General features: G+C 40.1%; 1 long non-coding RNA gene across 1 annotated transcript in view; it reads right to left on the bottom strand.

Annotated features, from left to right (window-relative positions):
- Positions 1-19,661, bottom strand: part of LOC142055721 (uncharacterized) — a 31,409-nt gene extending 11,748 nt beyond the window's left edge. The window contains exon 1 of the long non-coding RNA XR_012660005.1: positions 19,557-19,661. This is a non-coding gene — a long non-coding RNA (uncharacterized LOC142055721). The remainder of the gene's footprint in view (positions 1-19,556) is intronic.
- Positions 19,662-21,056: the final 1,395 nt, after the last annotated feature.

Raw genomic sequence — 21,056 nt, 5'->3', positions numbered from 1 at the left:
GAAAGGATGAAGCAGTGCTGGAGACCACCAGGAACAGAGCCAGCCATGCCTTTTAAATTATAGCCAATGCCTTGATTTTCATCCAACGAACGCTGGGAGCCAGTACAGAAATACGTGTTCAAGAGCTGTGTGTTCATACTGGCCTAGCCCACCTAAGCTCCTGTCTCCCTCAGCCAGCACCCCACACTTATCTCCTTTTCTTCCCTGGCTTGACTAAAAAGGACTCTCCTCTTCTTCAGCTACTCCCATGAGAGCTTCTCTTCTTGTTTCATCTCTTCTAGCTTCTGGTCCTGACCACCTGGGAACTGGAGTCATGCCATAATCTGTCCCTACTCTTTTTCAAAACTGCTTTAACTGTAAAGTTTTTATTTCCAAAGGCAGAATTTAAGCAGTGTTGAAGTGTGTCATCTCCTTCTGCACTTTTCTCCACCCGGCCTAAAATAGTTGACCCTTAACAGAACCACACCACCACAGTGCTTCTGACATAAGAATGAACTCAGCTGCATTTTTTTGGCATTCACTTATGATTGCTCCCACCTGCCTCTATTATTTATGCAATGCTGTTTTGGAGACTAGGTCAGCATGAGGAAAAGTTTACCAATATAACTGTCCTGGCAAGCCATCCTTGTGTGGGTGCAGCTTCTACTGGCCAGAAGAAAAAGAAGTCATTTTGCTGGTACAGAAAATACTGGTTCCCAAGTGGAACAAGTTATACTGGCAAAACCACTTTCCATCCTAGTGTAACCATATCTAAACCAAGTTTTTGACAATATAAAAAAATGATTAAAATAAAAATAAACTTAGTTGATACTGCTGTGCTGGAAAATGTGCCTACTGTAGATCTGGCCAGATTTTATGAAAGAAAAGCCAGTTCTATGGATAAGCAAAGCAAATGTGTCTTCTCTAGTAAGAAAAGGGTGGGGAGGGAAGGGACCAACAATGAGTTTGTAAATATGAAACATTCATTATTTATGACAGTAATTGTTTCCTGTGAAAATTTATAAATAGGGTAGAATAATTAATCTAATTTTCTTGGCCTTTTATTGGGCAGTTAGGGCAGCTGAAGGGGAGCAAAGTAAAAAGTATTTCATACTTATCATGGGAAACTGGCTAAAATTGGGACTTTCCAAGGAGAGTCCTTTTATTGTAAAAGAACATTTTAAGTCATCCAAATAAAAAAAAAAAAGATAATTTAGGCTGAGGTAAACCGGAAAGTAAAAGCTTCTCCTCCTTCCTTCTTAAGGTTAAAACCTGTCATTAAGAGAGAATAGAACAGAGAAGCATTGGCAGCTGTGGCACTTAGAGGTTGGGTTTTTTGTTTCTCTCCAGAGACCTCCATAGAGGAGCCATTTTCATTTTTCTTGCTGACTCAAAGTGTTCTGACACTGCAGAAAACGCTTAAGTTTTTCTTAATTCTTACTGTTGCACAAAGAAGTATCTGTGTTGTTATTACCATTATAAATGCTATCAGTGCTGTTGTGCAATCTGTTTCCAAAGGAGGTCTGGCAGGATGAGCACTGTCATTTCTGACTTGCTGCTGCCCAGGGCAGTGGGTGACTGTAACAACAACCCTTATTGTTCCAGATTCCAAAGGTAAGACTCATAGCTGCGAAGTGTGAGAAAACTCTCCTTTTGTCTTTGTTTTATTGACCAGCTGTCATGATGTCAATGGGAGGTGTTCATCAACAGTACTTCACAGGCCTAACTGCATAACTACTCTGTCCCCTAGTAAGGACAGGACACGCGTGTGACTGGCAGGCACAAAGACTGTCTGAAAGTGTGAAGGCAGTGGCTAAATCGACCTTTTTGCATTATTAGGCATAGCCCTGTCTTCAGGTGAAATTGTTTGTACTGAGCATAGGCCACTGATGAAAGCCTCCTGTTAAACTCTATAATCTGTAGTGGTGAATCTGTGGGTGTGAACAGGGTTCTGCTGCAAGCAGGGAGGAGGCCACATAGAGGGGGCTTGCTTTCCTACCAGGCTGAAAAAAAGACACAATAGCGGAATGTTAGACTTGAGTTTCAGGCTTGCTTCTGGTACTGTGATAGCTAAAGCCATTTCTGAAGCTATCTGGGTAGCAGCGTATGTTGGCCATCAGTGGAAATAATAGCCTTAAATAATCTTAAACCTAGACAATCAGCTTAAGGTTTCTACTTTTCTACCAAAAATCTCTTAAAGACTGGCTGTACAGAGTTTCAACTTTTGGACTCTTGTGCCTTTCCTAGTATACATTTTGTATACTAGCAGATTATTGGCATAAAATTGTTTCTGTTAGACCTCACAGATCAATATGCATAAACACACATATATTACTTACACCAGTAAAGCTGATTTAAACAAGTGACTGAAAAGTCAGGTTCTGGGATGAATGTTTAAATCTTTAGATTTTTTTGTAATTTCATTGGAGATAAAAGGAACATCTAAAGCACTGTGTAAAAACACCTAAAGCATTTTATTCCTGAAGGGAAAATTTGATTTACTAGACCTGAGCTCTATGCCATGCTATGCCAATGACTCACTGGGCACATCTCTCTGATTTGTAGCAGCATAGTTAATGTCTGTACAAGGTCTTCCAGCTTTATGACAGAAAGGGTATACCATTACATACGAGTAGTCCCAATCAGGTCAATGAATCTCCTCAAGGGAGCCAAGATTCATCTGTGTCTGGATGTTTGTAGGAACATGGAATTAGGATACAGGATTTAAAGAACTTAAGGTGCAGAGTACTGACAGCATTGACTGCACTACAGGGAGAAGGAACTTGCTTCTTATAAAACCTTGTTTCACTTTCTATCTTAAAGTTTCATTTTCACATTTCATGGCCAGTTGCTGCTGCATCACTGCCATTGCTTGCACACACTCCTAATTGAACTTGAGTCAGTCTTAGATTAATTTTATGCCACAGGATTTTATAACAGTGAATGTAACACTAGCAGGCAGAAGACTGTTAATCAATCATGGAGCCACAGAAATTAGACAAGGAAAAAGACATGTTATTAAGTCATTTATTCCATCCTAGTGCCAAATGATTGTTTTCTAGACTACGTACTTGAGCTCTTTGTCCACTTACATTTCAAATGGCATCACACAACCCACACAACAACCCACAAAACACAGCTGTTTCTTATTTTCAGGGACCTCATCACTCAGAAAGCTTTTTCTGAAAGTCCATCCTAAAATTAATTAGACTTGTATCAGCCATTCTGATTCTTTTTCTCAGATCTAATGAAAATAATTCCCTTTCTCCCTTTCCATGTCTCCAGCCTTCTGACCTCTGTACTGTAAAATTATTATCAGAATTGGCCCCTCCTGCTGTAACTTTTCTCTTGTGTATTTATACCCCTGGGAGGACCAAACACACATGCAGAGAGGTACTTGTTTTCCTCCTGGCTGTTAGCTACCAGTAATGTCCAGCTGTGACAGGAGGAAAGCAGACATCAAGTTACAACAGCAAAGAAATATTCTGGTGTTAACACTTCAGTGTCAGACACTTGGTCAGTCTGAATGTGCCAGAATTTTTAGTATAGTAGTTACAGTAATGCACATTTCTTTTCTTTAAAAGACTGTGCAGGACAGTGGTTATTCACAAAAGAGGTCTACAGGTACATATATATATACACACACATATACCTGCACACACACCCCCCAAATAAAATCACTGAAGACAAGTGAGTTTAGACAGTGAAATGCCAACAGCTGAACCACCGTGTAGTGAAGATTTAACTAGGAAACATTCAGGGAAAGAATCTTTCATTCCCTCAGAGCTAAAACTTGCTTCTCCAACACAAAGAATGGCCTGAGGATATCTGTCCTTTGCAATATTCTGGCAGTTTTTGTCTTCTTCCTTTTTTCTATGTCTGTCACTAGCAGTTGACAACTTGTCTTTCCACTGTGCAGATCCACACCTAGCAAAGCATTGTCACCTGTCAGTCATTGCTTTTAAAAGTGTATCTTCATACAACAGAACACTTTAAAGCAGCATATGTAGGGAGTTTCAAAAATTTAGATGTGTGATGAATTTTTCTGGATGAAATAGAAGAAACAATAAAAGGAAAAAAGAAAGTCAGAAAGCATAAAATAAAAGTCTCGGTGAAAGAGCAGAGGAGTCCTGGGGAATAAAAGGTTAAATTTTCAACGCATTTTCTCCTCCTCTTTATATAGAAGCTAAGGGGATGGCTGATATTTTACTGCAACAGCAGCTGATGCTCAAAATAAGTGTTGGGAAGGGCAATCAGACATTCCCCTCTTGAAAAATGATTTCAGACATCATTAGGTGGACACTGTCACTTCTGATGTTCACAAGGAAATCAGGGTGGCAGCCAATGAGTCCCCAGCCCTTCTCTCAAAATATCAAACCTGCCTTTACTCTTCTGTAATTCCCACCATGACTGCTTTCTAAAACAGTCAAACAGCTTTCTTTGAGTTTGAGCTTTCCCCATCTGCTGACTTACAGAGTCTCTCATCACCTCTCCTGCACAGAGGCATTATGTTCCTGCCAACCACAATTTCCATGCTGGCCTCTCCCAGGAGGAGACTCCTTCCTACTTCTTTCTTAAAATCTTTCTCCCTCTAGTGTTTCTGAGTAATGCCCCAACCACTACTCCTATGGGAGGAAAAGTGGTAGGCTGCAAACCACGTCCAAACCCTGTTGCAGGGTTAATGACTTTTGGGAGGGCTGTAACTGAAGGATTTAGCCCTTTATAGACAATTGCTTCTGCTTTGACTGTTTGCAAGGGAGAGGATAAGATATTTTGAATGGACCTGATGCAATAAGGAAATTGTGTCTGCTTTGTATTGCAAATTTTCAGTTTTGTACCTGCTCAGTGGGGCACTTGCTCATCTATCGTGTGGCACCAAAGATATTTTGGGGGAGGATTTCAAGGGGTGCACAGCAGAGCTGGCACATGGAGGGCAGAGTGGAGCCACAGCACCCCGCAAAGCCTCTCTCAGTGAAAGCAGTGTCCAGCCCTGCATCCTGTCACTCCTGAGCTTGGGTGCTGAACCCCACACAGAGGTACATCCTGCCTCCTCCTTATTTTGAGATTGCTGGGAGCTGGGACTCTCACTGCCTCCCACAGCGGCAGCCTTTCCTGGCTCACACTGTGGTTCTGACAATAACATTTTTCTTTAGTTTAAGAACGAAAAATGCAGTCCAGGTAACCACAGTAGGGAAATTGCTGACCTCAGGGTTTAGAGCAAGCTCACATATTTTGTCCACCTTCTCCACTAAGGACAGCCCTGGCTGCACTCTCTACTTCTGATTTAAATTTTTTTTTTTAATATTACCTGTCAGTTGGATGCTGATTCCATAAATATCTGTGTTTACTCATAGCCACAGGAGCAGCCCAACTGCTAGAAATGACCATTGCCCTGGAGAAAGATGAATGCATGGAGAATGCCACATTAACTGTGCCACCTTTCATTGTAAAACTCTAAAAGTGAACAAAATATACAAAGGAAGAAATATCCTGTGAAGATATTTAAACAACAAAAATAGCTGAATGAGAGGATGAGAAAATAACAACAGCACCAGTGTATTTTATAAAAATACATATTTTACATTGAAAGGGCAGAAGCTGTCAGACTGTAAAGTATGAAACTTGCCTGAGACCTTTGATATAAGATACAGACTTTTTTCCAGAACACATAAACTGACTAGGAGTAGAAATTGATGTAAGTACTTTTCACCTCTACTTTTTGCCCATGATGTAATTATTTTGGCAGTTAATAAGACATTCGGTGTTGCACCTCCATCTTTCTTAGCTTGATACAGCTAACAGATAAGATAATCCCCCCCAACAATTGAAGCCCTAGCTGTGAGTCACTGTCTCTGATGATGTGTCACTCTATGTTATCTTGGGTACAAGAAACTGCCATTTTTTCTGAAACTTTTTCACTGGGAATTAGGATTTCCTGGCGTGTTGATTCAATTTGTATGTATTAAGCACTAAACCAAAGAGTTGTTGACCTGTCTGTTCTCAGGCACTAAACTCTTTGGAGACACAGTTTCATGACAGATAAAAGGGAAGACACTGGATTAGTGGAGTTAAGGAGGAATCAAAGACAAAACAGTCTCTCAGACACACACATACAGATGCACACTTCCCCTCCCTTATTCTCACACCAGTCTCAAGAATTTGTCTACAAGGAGAGCAGAAAGTACTCCCCAAATCCTAACTCCTTCAATAGCAATAGACTAATTTCCTTTGGATCAGAACATATTGATTAAAATTCTATAAATTCATTTTCATGTATTTAAATATTTTGCAGTAGTTTTTATTTTTTCTCATTCTTTTCCATGTACCAGAATTATATTCCCTGAAAGGCTTAAAAGAGAACCAGTTTTAAGAACCTACAAAGTAGATTCCCAGACAGCAGTAAGGTGCAAGAATTAGATGGGCCATGGGTATCTCTGTAATACTGCCTCTGCTTTCTTCTAGCTGACAAATGAGTGATGAAAGATTACTTAATGTAACGTTGATGTGCAATTAGACAGGGTGGAGGAAGAAATTGTCCACTGCTCTTTCCAGACTGTGTTTATGTTAGTTACTAAGAGCTTATATCATGTTGTCTCCAAAATGGGAACTAACAGCTTAAACATACATTCAAAAAAGGCACTTCAGAAAATAGGAAAAGAAGCAAACTTCAATAGCTGACAAGTACACCTGAATTGCTGAAAAGTGCCCAGGGCACCATGATGGTTATGAACAGTCTCCACAAGGACCACACTGTTATTTTGATGTTGTGACCTATAGTGGGGCCCCTCAGGATGCAGAAGGATGCATTCACAGCTTTATTTGAGGAGTTAATATCAATTCTGGAGAATTAGTACAATTGTCTCCAGGACTTCATTTACAGAAGAAAGAGACTACCATCCTCTCAAAGATACCACTGTAGATTCCTTTTGATCCGTACCCATGCTGCTTAACACTGATGGGTCCACCTCAGTCCATCATTGTGGCAGTTTCTGCAGTTAAACACTGTGTTCAACTGGTAGCATTCAAAAACCTATGAGACCATTTTGCAATTATTCTGTGGAGAAAGCATGAGCTGAGCTCATTGCTCCTACATGCAGTGGTCTATCTTCTCTGAGTGAAGAGGTACAGTAGGCTGCTGGGCTGAATATGTTTGCCTGTATATTTTAACCCCTGTGAATATGTTGCAAGTGCTGTGAATTGAAGGTTGTTAAGTCACACAAGCATGTCCTATTCGTAACAAAAGGTCTTCTAAGAGAAAAGAGAGTATTATGAAGTTGAGGATGCATATGTATTCGTGTGTATACATTTACTGCTTCAACATTCTCCACCTACATTCTGTCAAGAGATGCTCCACTGTGGGCCCCTCCATCTTTGTTTTCAGGAATACCCATAGACTCACTCATATCTTGCTTATAATCACCTGCTGTTGGAGGGGAGCTAGATACTTCTGGAGTCAACTTCTACAGCACATATCCAAGGAGACTGATTTCTCCTAAACATTTGCATAGCTACACAGAATAGTCAGCTTTTCACATCAGGGTAGGAATTAAGTCTGGGAGGTTGCTGCAGCAAAGACTGGACAGCCCAAGGAACTCCACAGAAGAAGATATGATCTGGCTGCTGCAAAGTCAGCCCCGTGTCTTCTGATTAACATTCTTGACAAGTAGTGTTGGAACAGAATGAACAAAGCCTAGCCGTTGAATGGATCCACTTGCATGCTACTAGTAGAAAGTTTTCACAACTGGCAATACTGTACCTGTTGGTGACCATGAAGAAATGAGGCCAGTGGTCTTTCTGTAGGCCTAATTTAACATTTACAAAGTGCCTAGAACAACCAGGTAGTTAGTGGTCATCACAGCTAAAATGCCATGTGCACTCTGATGATATGACCAAAAATTTATGGTTCACCTCCTGGAAACAAGCTCGTTTCCTTCGCGTCAAAGCTCTGGGCAACATTGGCTGTGTGTGCAGCCTATTTGATGATATTTGAACTGTGTACATGAAGAGATAGAGCCACAGGGATCTAGCATAAGAATACAGTGATGCTGGTCATACCACATGGCCTTTTGAATAGGCATTGGAAAACACAGGCTACTTCAGGCTGGAGAAATCCTAAATGTGGGGTTAGTCTAACAACAAATGGAAGTGACCCAGAGCATCATGTATGGCTGTGACAATGTGGATAGTCATGCTTTCTGAGGACTACAAAGACTAGTGTGGAGACAGCAAGGCAGCAGTTGTCCTAAACTCGAGGAGTCAGGCACAACTTAATTCCCAGCTTCTGTAAAGCAGAAACCTTCCTGTCCCTTAAGGGTTGCTCTGGCCCTGGATATATGTGTGGAACAGGCTCCTCACTTTGTGCCATCTGGATGTCTTGAAGAGTGGTGTGTTTGAAATGCATAGCGTTTCCTGGCACCGCCCAGCTTATCTACCCCTAACCTCCTTCCCTTCTCCCTGCACATTGCATGCTCCTAAGGGTTCTCATCTCTCAGACAGACATGTTTAGGGAGACTATCCTGACAAAAGTAGCAGCTGGACTTTTGAATTAATCGGATTCCTTAAAAACAAGGCTCTGACCTTGCCTTATAGCAATGTCAGTTGAAAGGGCCTCCAGTGGCATCAGTGGAATTACCATAAAATTACAAATGCCACAGAAACAGCAATCAGGAAAGTGCAGTCTCTGTTTCTCACAAGACAAGAAGGAGCATCCAGTGAAATGATCAGGCAGTTGGTTGAAAGCAAGAGCTTTTTCACTTAAAACATATTGAGTTATAGAGTTCACTGCACTGGCATGTTTTGGGGCCCCAAAACATATGCAGATTTAAGAAGGGATTAGATGAAGCAGGGGTCTATTAGTGGCTATTAAACTCTATCATTGACTACAATCCATTAAATCAGCCTCCAGTTCACAGGTTACAGCAGGAGAAATATCCTTTTATCTGCTTTATTCTTGTCCTGGGCCTCTGCTTTTTCCCACTGTTGTCCAGGCCTGAGCTAAAAGGACTAAAAGGACTTTCACACTCACCCAGGACAGAAGGTTTTATGTTCTTATTCTGGATTTACAACTCTGTCACTGTGGCTGGAACCTGGCCCATGATATGTGTTCATTTTTCACTCTGTTCATTTAGCTCTTGTACTATACTTAAGGCTGTGGGGGTAGGAAAAGACAAACAGCACAGTGAACTCTGTCTGCCTGTTTGTCTGTTGAACTCATTTACACTAATTGCTTCAATGTACTGACTGATTTCTTTTTAATTTATAAAATATGCCTATCCCTGGCTCCAAATGCTTGCACAACAGTGGGCGGAGGGGAAATGAACCTCACTGAGATTTGTACTGTGCTGAGATAGGTACACCACGAAAGCCTCCGCAGAGAAAAGAAACAGCTCCACAGAGACTTTTAAAAAATTGCCCTTTCTTTACAGCATGAAAGAAAATTAAACTAGGTTCAACTAGTGCCAAGGAAGAGGCGAGTTATAGATATAAGAGGTTCAAAATTAAGACGCTTTGCTTCTGGTCAAAAACATTACAAGTATATTCTAAAATTACATGCATTAATGTATACGCAAATAGACAAAAGAAGCAAGCATGAAACAAAAGAACTATTAGCTGGGGCAAGCAGCTGGTGAGAGGGAATGGCAGCTTTCAGACACAAATGTAAAGTTTGGGAGAGGCAGCTCTGGGACAGCTGAGGCTCAGGCTATAATCAGGCAGAATAGAGACTCATAAAGCCAAACAAAAAGCTGACAGTCTGAGGAGCAAAGATATGACCAGCAAGGCTTGGAGGAAGGCAAGTCAACAGACAGGTGCCATCTTAATGTAATGTAATCCCATTGCTCAGGGCAGCAAGGCTATCTATGTGCACATTAAGGATGCTCTGCATCTCTCATTAAGATACAGCCTACTCTGGATTCCCTCTTTATTGCATCATTGCTTTTGTTGAAGCTCAGAACTCAAATTTAAAAATATTTCACAAATATGAACTACTCACAGATATTAGTACTCCACCGGTCCCTTACTGCCTCTAACTACTTCTAATTAACTTCCTAAATCTCTGTGGAAAAAAAGATATTCCCACCATAGAAAGGGTTCATCTTTTCCATTTATGCAAACAATAGAAAGTGCAATATCTGATAAAGACAGAAGAAAAGGATTCCTTAAGATCTGTGCTTGTGATTTATCCTTCATTCAAGGTCCAATGGAAAGAACACAGAGTGGGAGTCAAGAGACCTAGTTCTGTTAGCAGTTCTCTCTGTTCTTCAGCATATAATTTGTACAGTCTCAGTTTATGATCCTGTAGTTTCCCCAAAGTATAATGGTGATAATAACATTTGTCTTTCTCTGTAAAAACTGTATGTTTCACAAGTAAAAGAGTTCTATATATGTGACGTATAAATCCAATGCAGTATCATAGCTATCATATCCATTCCTTTGCTACCTAATGCTAGCCCTAGCGTAAGTATAATTTAATGATCTTTCAGTCAATCTGATGTTTGTATATAATTTTCACACTCTTTCTTCCCTGAATATTTTCAAATTTTTTCTCTACTTAAACTAACCTTGGATTATCCCACGTAATTCAAATATATCAACATTTTCAGAAGATCCTTCTTGTTTTTTTCCCCTCTCATTCTTCCTCTGTAAGCAATTTAATTGCTATCAATCATAAGCAATTAAAAATTTATTCAGGAATACCGAAATCCCTTGTCCCAGCAGGTGAATTGCGCAAGGGTGGGTGGAATGGAAACTTCACCTCCATTGCTTTCCATGGGAGGTGCCTTATCAGTGGGTTCAAAGGCAGCCGGGCCAAGGCGTGTTTAGTTTTACATTTGCTACATGACTTTTTTAAAAAATCTTTCACACTTATCAGTAACACAGTGGTAGATCAATAGTGCTGCCTTTTAAAACCCCTAGTCTAGTGCAGACTGGCTGGCATGAGTCATAGTTCATAGAAGTCGGAGTTACGGAAACAGAGCAGGCGACATTTTGCATGCAAAGCTCTGCAAACTATCCAGGTGTGCCTGTACACAGCAGGCTCTCGATGTGCCCAAGCCAGACTGAAAGTGGCTGTGTAAAAGCAGCTATGCTTTTTGACTTTTTCGACTTCCACCTCTGTGTTTAGAGGTTACTGACAGCATTTTGTAATGAAAGAGAGAGAACCTGGAAGATATAGGGAGTGGACCCAGTCCTGCTCTGAATATGTTGGCTACCAACTGCAAACGCAGCTCGAGGATGAGCTTCCACACACAGTGCTAAAAAGAGGTGGAAACAATCTCAGTTCCCTGTACCCTTAGCTCCCCATACCACGTCCAATTGAGGTTAATGCTTCATTAAGAGCTGGCAGTATGCAGGAGCTAAACAAATGGCTATGTCACACGTGGGTAAGTCATTAAGTCATGTAAACCAGCTTACAGACAAACCCCAGATGCCATAATAAGAATGAACAACTGGAAGATAAAACCATACAGTACAAATTAGAAATAAAGCACACATTTTTAACTGTGAGGGGTACTAATGTTGTTCAAGTAGATTATTGAGGGAAATGATGGAGCGTTCAGTTCAGTACCTCCTCATATCATGAACAAATGCCCTGTTGGAGATACAGTAAGCAGTGTGCCATGGCTCGGTGCAGGAGGAAATGGAAACAGTTTAATGGCAGTTTAACACAGGGAGTCCGATGGATTGAACCAGTTCTTAGACTAAAAACTTTGTAGTGAATACTTAATAGAGTTTGAGTCATTCGCAAACAGCATAGAAGGTGAAAACAAATTACCTAGGGTTATTCTTAGCAAATAGTTAAGACCAGCATATAGATGAAGCACAAAGGTAAGACCAGCATATAAATGAAAAAGGGCAGATTTTGGTAAATGCTACAAGGCAGAATATTCCTAAAGTATTCTTTAATATTCTTTCCAGTGGAAGAAATTGAAGGATAGATTTCAGAAGTTTCCATGTCCTTACTTCTTGTTACATGTCTTAAAGTGGTATAACAGCAACCTGACACCCGATGAGACATTTGTTGGAGAAACCTAAGATATGTAAAAGTTTGTGCCAGACCATCTTTAGAGTATATATGATGACTGTGACTGCAGCTGACTTTCTATCTTTAGCAACAATGCTGTGTCAATAATAAAACTTTTGTATGAATTAAGTATTTGTACAGTCACCCAAGACATCACTACTTTAGATCCTATACAAAGATGACTTTCATTTTTAGGAACTTAAGATATGAATACATTCAATTTCACCCTGTATTGCTGAAAACAAAGATGGACAAGGGAAAGCAATATCAAAATAGTCCAAGGTACAGTGTCTTAAATATGCAATAACTGTGATAGATCAGATATTACAAGAATAGCCTCACATATATTAATGCAACATTAATAAAAACTAAAGCAGTTGCATTTGTGGTTTTCAAGCTTGTTTGAAAACACAGAAATTGCAGACTGACATGAGCTAATGCAATAATGTAATTTAAAAATGATCAACTGAAATACTTAAAAAACATAAAAAGAAAGATAATATATGTACAGCTGAGAGTTCATTGTGAAAACTTGATGTAACAGACCCTGGGAAACAGCAGCTCAAGTTGCAATCTATGCTGAAGCATTGTAATGAACATCGTAATTACATCTGGTGAGATGTGAGCTATGTAAAACATAGTGAAGATCCAAACAAAGGTCCAGTCTGCTCTTTTCTAGTGCTTTAGGATCTTATAGTCCTGAAGTGACTCCCTTCTTAACCTCAAAAATTCACAGGTGCTTAACTGAGTCATCTGTACTTGCCCAGAAGTAAGGGGAGATAAGCATTAATCTGTCATGGAAGAGTGCCACTGCCATCCAGATTAAGCAAGGAGTGAGCTGGCCCTGGCAGTCACTAGAGAGAAGATGTGGTGATGGAGGCTCACTCTGAGCAGATGCCCCCAGGAACTCCTGGTGGGTTCCTTGCTCTCTGGTGGATTGACATCTGACTTAGCTGGATCACCCTGAGAGGTTTCTAGCCAGTGGAAAGAAAGAGGTACCTAAATTATGCATGTCTTCAGCAAGCTTATCTCACTCCTCTCCACATTGAAAACTTAGGCTTTTACCTGAGAAGGACTAGTTCATCAGCAATCAAATTTAGTTGCTGGATTCCTACCTTAATGGTCACTTTGTCAAAAAGAAAGTTGTCATTCCTCCCCTTCTCCCCAGAAACTAAGTATGTATTTTTTTATTTCTTTCCCTCATGTAGACGTTTCTGTCTGCTGCGAGACTTAGGTTAGCAAAGACTGCTGCTTCTCTGACAAAGTCATAAAAACAAAACTACACAGACTGAATTCAGGGGAAGGAAATGTACTCCTTTAATTGCTTGTTTGTTCCTTCCCAACCAGCTGTACCACCTCTACACAGATTATTAGTTAAACTATAAATGTTAGCATCGCATTGTCAGTCACTGCCTAAATTGGATAATGTGAATTGCAACTTAGCAGTGGGTGCTCCAGGACACACGAGGTCAGATTCACCTACATGGATAGTTTCTGATCTAGTTATCTGGATTTCTTTAAGTGTCAGTGGAAAAAAAACAGGCACTTCCAGACCTTCATTTTTCTCATCTTAACAGAGATATCTAAAATAGGTCCGATGACTCACTCTTTAAAAGCATCTTTTTCCCTCTATTGAGCCTAAAGTCACTAGTTCCAGCGTAGACACCTAGACTGTAGATGGTGAGAGTCAGAGGAGATGGATTGCATGAACCGTGCTCTATTTAGCCACAGGCAGCAGATTTTTGGAGGCATTTGTCTTCCAAAATTGGGTATGAACCTAATTTCAGCAATACTTTCTTCCTACCAAGTGCCAAACTGCATCTCTGTGTGCTTAATTCTTTTAGAAACTTTCTCCTTTCTGAGCACAGAGAAGCATGAGTCAGGGTGAGTCGGAAGCCTTTGCCCAACAGTTACATTAGCTCGGAAGGGAGATGTGACCCTGAGCATGAGCTTGAGATGGGACCTGCAAGCCCTTGCCATTTCTTGCACTTTGTAATATTCAAGAGATTGAGCAGGGGATATGCTTTTGAAAAACTGGGTTTCCCTGCTCTGCAGTGTGTCTGCTCCAGGACATAATGAGCTGTAAGGTGTACACTCTGCCTGGCTCAGAAGACATCATGTGCCCCTTTTTCTCCTACAAAACTAGTGGGCTGACAAATCAGTCCTTCCTAACATTGCTTGCTGCAAGAGGGCAGGAGTCGCCTGCTGTCTGAATAGAGGGTAAGTGCAAGGCAGTCAACAAGGACAAGGTCAGCAACAATTCTGTCTTCAGGTGCCGCCTCAGACCAGTGAGATCAGTTAAATCTAGTCATAACTCCTTCAACCAACTGTATTTGGGTGCCCAACAGCAAAGGAAGACTCAGGTTGTGGTACTCTGCAAGAGAGTACATCTTACTCTTCTGTTCCTGAGTATGGAAACTCCCTAAACATAGTCACCTCAGCACCAGCTGTAGCCTGACTATAATTAGACAGCTACAAGTAGCTCCTGCTCTAATCTACTTCCTATATGGGCTATGTATCACAGAATCACAGAATGGTGGGGGTTGGAAGGGACCTCTGGAGATCACCTTGTCCAACCCCCTGCTTGAGCAGGCACACCCAGAGCAGGGGGCACAGGAATGTGTTCAGCCAGATTTTGAATGCCTCCAGGGAAGGAGACTCCACAACCTCCCACTGCTCTGGCACCCTCACAGGAAAGAAGTTTTTTCTCATGTTTAGCTGGAACTTCCCATGTTCCAACTTGTGCCCATTGACCCTTGTCTTGTCATTGGGCACTATTGAAAAGAGCCTAGTCCCATCATCCTGGCACCCTCCCTTTAGATATTTATAGGTATTTATGAGATCCGCCCTCAGTCTTCTCTTCTCCAGACTGAACAAACCCAAGTCTCTCAGCCTTTCTACATAAGGGAGATGCTCCAGTCCCCTGATCATCTTGGTAGCTCTCTGCTGGACTTGCCCAAGCAGTTCCCTGTGCTTCTTAAACTGGGGGGCCCAAAACTGGACACAGTACTCAACCACATGATATCTTCTTGTTGGACTCTGGGGCACAGTGTGAGACTTGAGAGATATTAATAAGCCCTTTTCTAATGGATTTCTTTTGAAAGCATCACTGCTTGGACAAGTCTTAATCTGATCCCCTTAGGTTTCTATACCATATTCATGACACTGTTTTTTATGATGTATTGGAGAAGGAAACTGAAGCATATTAAGTAACACTTATGTTCTTAATGTTATTTTATTTTATTTTATTTTATTTTACTTTATTTTATTTTACTTTATTTAATTTAATTTAATTTAATTTAATTTAATTTAATTTTATTTTATTTTATTTTATTTTATTTTATTTTATTTTATTTTATTTTATTTTATTTTATTTTACTTTATTTTATTTTATTTTATTTTATCCTTGTATTGTATTTTAAATCTAATCATTATTGAACAATATCTGTTTAGTACCAATGACAAGGTCAAGAAATATCTTGTGCCTGTACAGCTGTTCTTCTGACAGTTACTCCATAGGATGCAAAAAGAGAGTTTCTTGTTTCCGCTTCCAGACCTCCCTAGAGCATCTGCTCATGTCTAAAAGTGAAAGGTTTCAAATGCTGCCCTAATATAAAACAATGCGACTGTGAGGTTCTATATTCATTCTCTGTTCATTGCGAAATATAAACAAAACTTTTATTTTTCCTCCTGACTGTTTGGTGTCTTGCTAAATTGCTGTCCAAGGGCAAATTCTTTTTGTCATCCAGACCTGTAAGGTTGCTAAGCACACACAAGGATAAAGATACATTCTGATTAGTCAATACTTGTTTTACAAAGTCTGCCGCTGAAAACAGTATTGTGTCACACAGGCTACTTTTGCAATACAGGGTGGACACCTAAAATCCCAAATTAAACAAGTTTCAGCCATAGGTGTGTGTTTTGGAATCATTCAGTTGTAGAGAAATAGAAAACTCCAGAATGTTCAGCATAAAAAAGGGAGAGGTTAACTAAGACTGTATAAGGGTCAGCAAAATTGTAAATTATTTGAGGAGTGGGATAATGACTATTTTAAATGCATTGAGTTTCCTGAAAAGTTTGGGTAAGGCAATGTCTCCCATTTTAGGGCATATCCACACCACTGAAGTAATTAGAGTAATTTAAGAACTTACGTTCAAATCAAAGGACATTTTCAGATGTTGCCAATGGATTTTAGGCAAACCTGTTGACTAGTATCGTGTGAACAAAACTTGACTGCAAGGTTCCCAGAAATGTAAAGAATACTGCTGGTTAATTTTTTTTGTGTCTTAGGAGTTCCTTCAGCTCATGTGCTCATGTTGTAAATGCAAACATGATGTTCAGTTCGAGAAATTACCCTAAGCACCTGACAAGTCTCTGAATATGAAGCTTGGGGAAGTGAATATTCACAATGCAACAAGGTGGTGCAGAATCAATAAAGAGGTTTGGTTGATTCATGAAAAAGCAAGACATAAAGATGACAAGTCAGGTGTATAAATTATGTTAGGAGACTAACTGCTATGTAATTGGCACTTGGATGCCCAAACTTCCATTAATCTTAGCAGTCATCCATGCGATAGGTTCTGTTTTCACGACGTTCCTCAGAACAGCAAACTGAATAAACACTTTGAAATGTTTTTTGCATGTAGGCTGGCTTTAAACTTTAAATTGTAGATGAAACCGCATTCTTGTCTCCTGACCAGAAGTGCCATAAATTCAGGTGAATAGTCTGCAAATCAAACCTCACATCTCTAAAATATGAGCATTATAAAGCTTGGGATTATGATTCACAGAATGACTATTATAATTCTGAAAACACATTCTTGTAACAATGGCTGTAACCTCAAATGAAAAGACTAAGAAAACAATCTTGTCTGTGAATCTCAGTCGGAAAACTAAAGTCTTTTGGCCGTGGAGAATTAATCTGGAACTGGCAAATTATGATTTGAAAAAAAACCCCATTGGACTAATGCAGAGTTACTGGTTACTTGCAGTGGATCTGTCCACTGGGAATAAGGATCTTCCCTCTGAAAAAGGGCAGTGAATATTCTCTGAATCAATTAATTGAGTTTGCTGCAGCTGTGCTTGCTTTTGGTTCGAGTGACTTTTCCTCTGACAGAGTTTTAGTACTATACTCTCCAAAACAACTATAAAATTCACATGATTGAAACTTTTCAGGGAACAGCTATTAAATTACTTTCAGTAGAATCCTGGCTGTAAAGGCTGCAATCATACATTCATGAAGCAGGAAAAAATACTGCTTGACTTTTTTTACAAGCCTACTTTTCAATATTTTATTACCTGCGGAGAAGGGAGGGAAAGATCATTTTTAAAAAAAGTTGATACATACAGTAAAATTTTTGTGTGAAAGGCTGAAGAAAGACATCAAACATAAAAAACCCAAAAAATATCCTGAACCCAGACTCCAATAAAGCATTGTTAAAATGGCTCTGACAACATGAAAGAAACCAGCAGTCAGAATTATTGGTAATGTATCTAGTAAAATATCCCACACAAAGTTTGTGAAATGATCAGAGAACAAAACATGTACCAGTGCATAGTGATCAGCCACAATCTGCAGGAAGAAGAACAGAACAGGACTTATCATGATTTAACAGATAATTTAGCACTGGGGTAGACTTTAAAGCTAGCTACTGGAAACATGTCATGAAGAAAGTCGAAAATGTTGGTGCCACCTATTGGTGAAAATTGAGATTTGGAAATTATTCAAGCTAATTTGCATAAATCCAAAGTAAAGAGAAAATAAACTGGTCATGTTTTACTTAATGCTTAAGGAGTTCTGAATGTGGGATCTAAATTGAACTCTTTACTTTGGCTTCTGTTCTGCAGAGGATACACGCATGTTTACAATGAATTACAAATTATCTGTGCTGCAGTTAAAAGGATGGAGAACTTTGGTTGTATTTTGCTTCACTTTGCTGGCAGTAAAAGTTAATTGAAGAACTCAGCACACTAGGAAATATTGAACAGGAAGATGGGTTAGTAGACTCAAAATATATGTCTTTGCCAACCAAATTTCATTGGATAGTACATTCCCTACAGAAATCCTGGAGGTGGTATGTTTGGCATAGTGCATTGACAGTGTTGCTATTCAGTGGTCTGAAAAGGGGATTCTGTTTGACACTGCACACCCCATTTACCATGTATCCTGGTGAGATATACGGACTCAGAGCAAAAGCAATTCTTCTTACTACATGGAAGTGACCTTTATTATGTTATGGCAATGCACCAAGTTCTGCTTTAGTTAACTGCAGTTCCTGCCTCTGTCTGTTATTTAATAACCCTGGAGTTGCAGGGGATACATTCAAGGCACATACTGCTGTTCCTTGATGTTTTCTCTTGGAGTCTGTTTCTGCAGATGCTTAAGACAGGAGTACTTTGGTATACTGAGCTCTTGACTGTAGCTGTGGTTGAAGACACTTTCTATACACAGGGAGTCAAATGTCTGCTACCACTACTAAAAGAAGGCTGGTGTGTAGCGCCTTGTACCGGCTGACTAGAGGTGCTGGGATTCATCAAGAAAAAATGGGCCCATATACAAGAAGTCGATGCAGCAGATCAAAATTTTTAACATGTATGTCCAGTCATCTCCTAATATCTGCTTCTATTATCACATTATCTGCAGTCCAAAAATTAGTAGATATGAATAAAAGCTTTTTTGCCAAGTATCAGCCAAACTGGAAGGTAGCAGAGAGCTTTAGGTAGTGATTTACAAATTGAATTTCAGGATTATTTTACAGATATAGCTCACTACAGTAAGATATTAAGAATTCTTCTTGCAGGTCACCTTTGTTGCTGGCAGCTATACATATTATGCATGTATAAATCCTGCTTGAACACAACTGAATAAAATACTATAATGAGACTGGAGCAGAAGAAGGACTTGTAAAAGCACTGAGATAAGATTTAACTGTTTCTCATGTCAAATGTGCTGTCACTGTGTTGTTACTCACCTTTACATGAGCAAACACTTCTTCCATTCTCTGTCCTGCCCACTTACGCCATCTGAACACATCCCCTAACGCAATATCACCTCTTTGCACATGAGATTCTGGGCACAACTATTATTAATATCTTATAGGTAATAAGCAGAAGATTACATAATATAGCTAACTATGGTTCTCTTCATATTTTACTGATTTCCAGTTGTGGGTGATCATCTTAGAGAAATTTTGCACTCTAATAATATATTTCTAATAAGCCATATAAGCCATAGGACTCAGTATTGACAACTGAACAGATCTGTGCCATTTCCAGGGTATAAAATAATCCGTGTTACAGAGGCACAGTCACTGATAGCGATGCTCCCATAGTGGGTTGCCTGCAACCACAGCACAGACCAGTTAAAGCAGTTAATTTTGTGAGGGCAGTGATTGATGGGGAAAGAAAATGCAGTGTGCGCAGGCAGGCAGTTAAAGAAAAATCTTTGGGAAGGAAAATTAAAATTGTATGTTCAAAAATGCCGTTGCCTAGCAGGAGGCTGGAGGGTTAGTAAAATTCTAAGAACTGTCAGTTTCTTTGCCCCTCTTCCTCATACCTGCTTCATCCTGGGCTTTCAGACAGCAAACAGAGCAGTGAACAAGGAACCCGAATAGCTTGGAACAGCAAATGGAGGAACAAGCAGGCAGAGTCAGTTCACACATATCAGTCAAACCCTGGTTGCCTAAGGCAGCAAAATGTTTAGTGGCTGTTTGTTGTGCAAGTGACTGCGGGCTGTGAGGAGCATTCGTTTCACAGATTGCCCATAAGGCAGCAAAGACTCAGCAACTGTGACAGTGCAAGTAATGGGGAAATGTGTTGGATCTTCATTTACCAAAGAAGCAGATCACGGCGTGGGTTTTCTATATGACAACTGTATGTTGTTCCACAAAGGAGCTCAGGGAGAGCTCCAATGCTGCAGCTATCCTTATCCTGGCAGCTGCTGTGGATACAGAGTTCCCAGTGGCACAGGGTCAGAAGGGAGCAAAGCTGCAAATGTAAATGCCGCTGCTCTCTCTCCTCTCTCAGCAGCCAACAAAGGCCCAACCAGCCTCCACTGTGAAATCTGAAGTAGCCCTCCCGGAGGCAGTCATGAGGAAAAGCTTGTTCTGTGTCAGCCCAGTATCTAAGAAAGGCAGAGCAAGGAGAGACTAGGCCAAACATCTAACCCTGTTGGCACACGTTCTTATTTGTGCTTTACCTGGATTGCCATAGAGGAAACACTGTAAGCAGAAATCGCACCTGCTGGAAGGATGCTTCGGTGCTCTGGCTCCAGATGGTTGTCAAGTGAACAGCCAGGGAGCTCAGCAGTACCAAGGAATGGGAGGTCATTGCCTTTCTTATTCCCACAGAATTTCATTGTGGTGCAATATGCCAAAGTTCATCCTGGTTAAGGACAATTTTTTTCTCCCTGAACCTTGACATTCTACATAGTAGTGAAATTCATTTCGCAGTCAGCTCTAAATGAGAACTTTAGTGATTTAATCAAGTTCTCACAGAAAATATGTAGCAAGTCTGGGAATCAAACCTGTATTTCTCCATCCCAATTCATATTGTTTCCTAGTTCTTAGATATCCCTCAGCTGCACAGTGAAGAAAGGAAACACTAGGTAAACACACTCACCCATTTCTAGTTGAAGATTTCTCCCTGTACTCAAAGTTTTTCCATTCTGTAACGAATTGATTCACCTGACACTGTTTCCACTGACTTCCCCAGAAGACTATTTCTAGTGTAATAAAGCTCACTATTAGGAAAAGTTTCCAGGTCTTCAACCTAAATTTTCTTTTGCTTAGTTTCATCTCATTATTTTATTACAGCTAATAACTTATGCTAAATTGCCTTTACTCCTCACTATTCACATACCATCTGATTGTTCCTGTTTAGGCTAATATTTTTTGTTATTTTTGTTATTCCCTCTTACTTCTGCCTCTCACAAGCATTTCTACTTTACAGGGATTGAAACTCCCCTGGATTTCAGGAGGCAGCAATTTGAAAAACTGCAGACCAACGAGTACATCTGCATATAGTGTGGTGGAAACCATGAGTACATATGACACTA

The sequence above is a fragment of the Phalacrocorax aristotelis genome, chromosome 3 (genome assembly GCF_949628215.1).
Source record: "Phalacrocorax aristotelis chromosome 3, bGulAri2.1, whole genome shotgun sequence".
NCBI lineage: Eukaryota > Metazoa > Chordata > Aves > Suliformes > Phalacrocoracidae > Phalacrocorax > Phalacrocorax aristotelis.
Note: the sequence above shows the minus strand (reverse complement) of the source record. Positions and strands in the feature narration are given on the sequence as shown.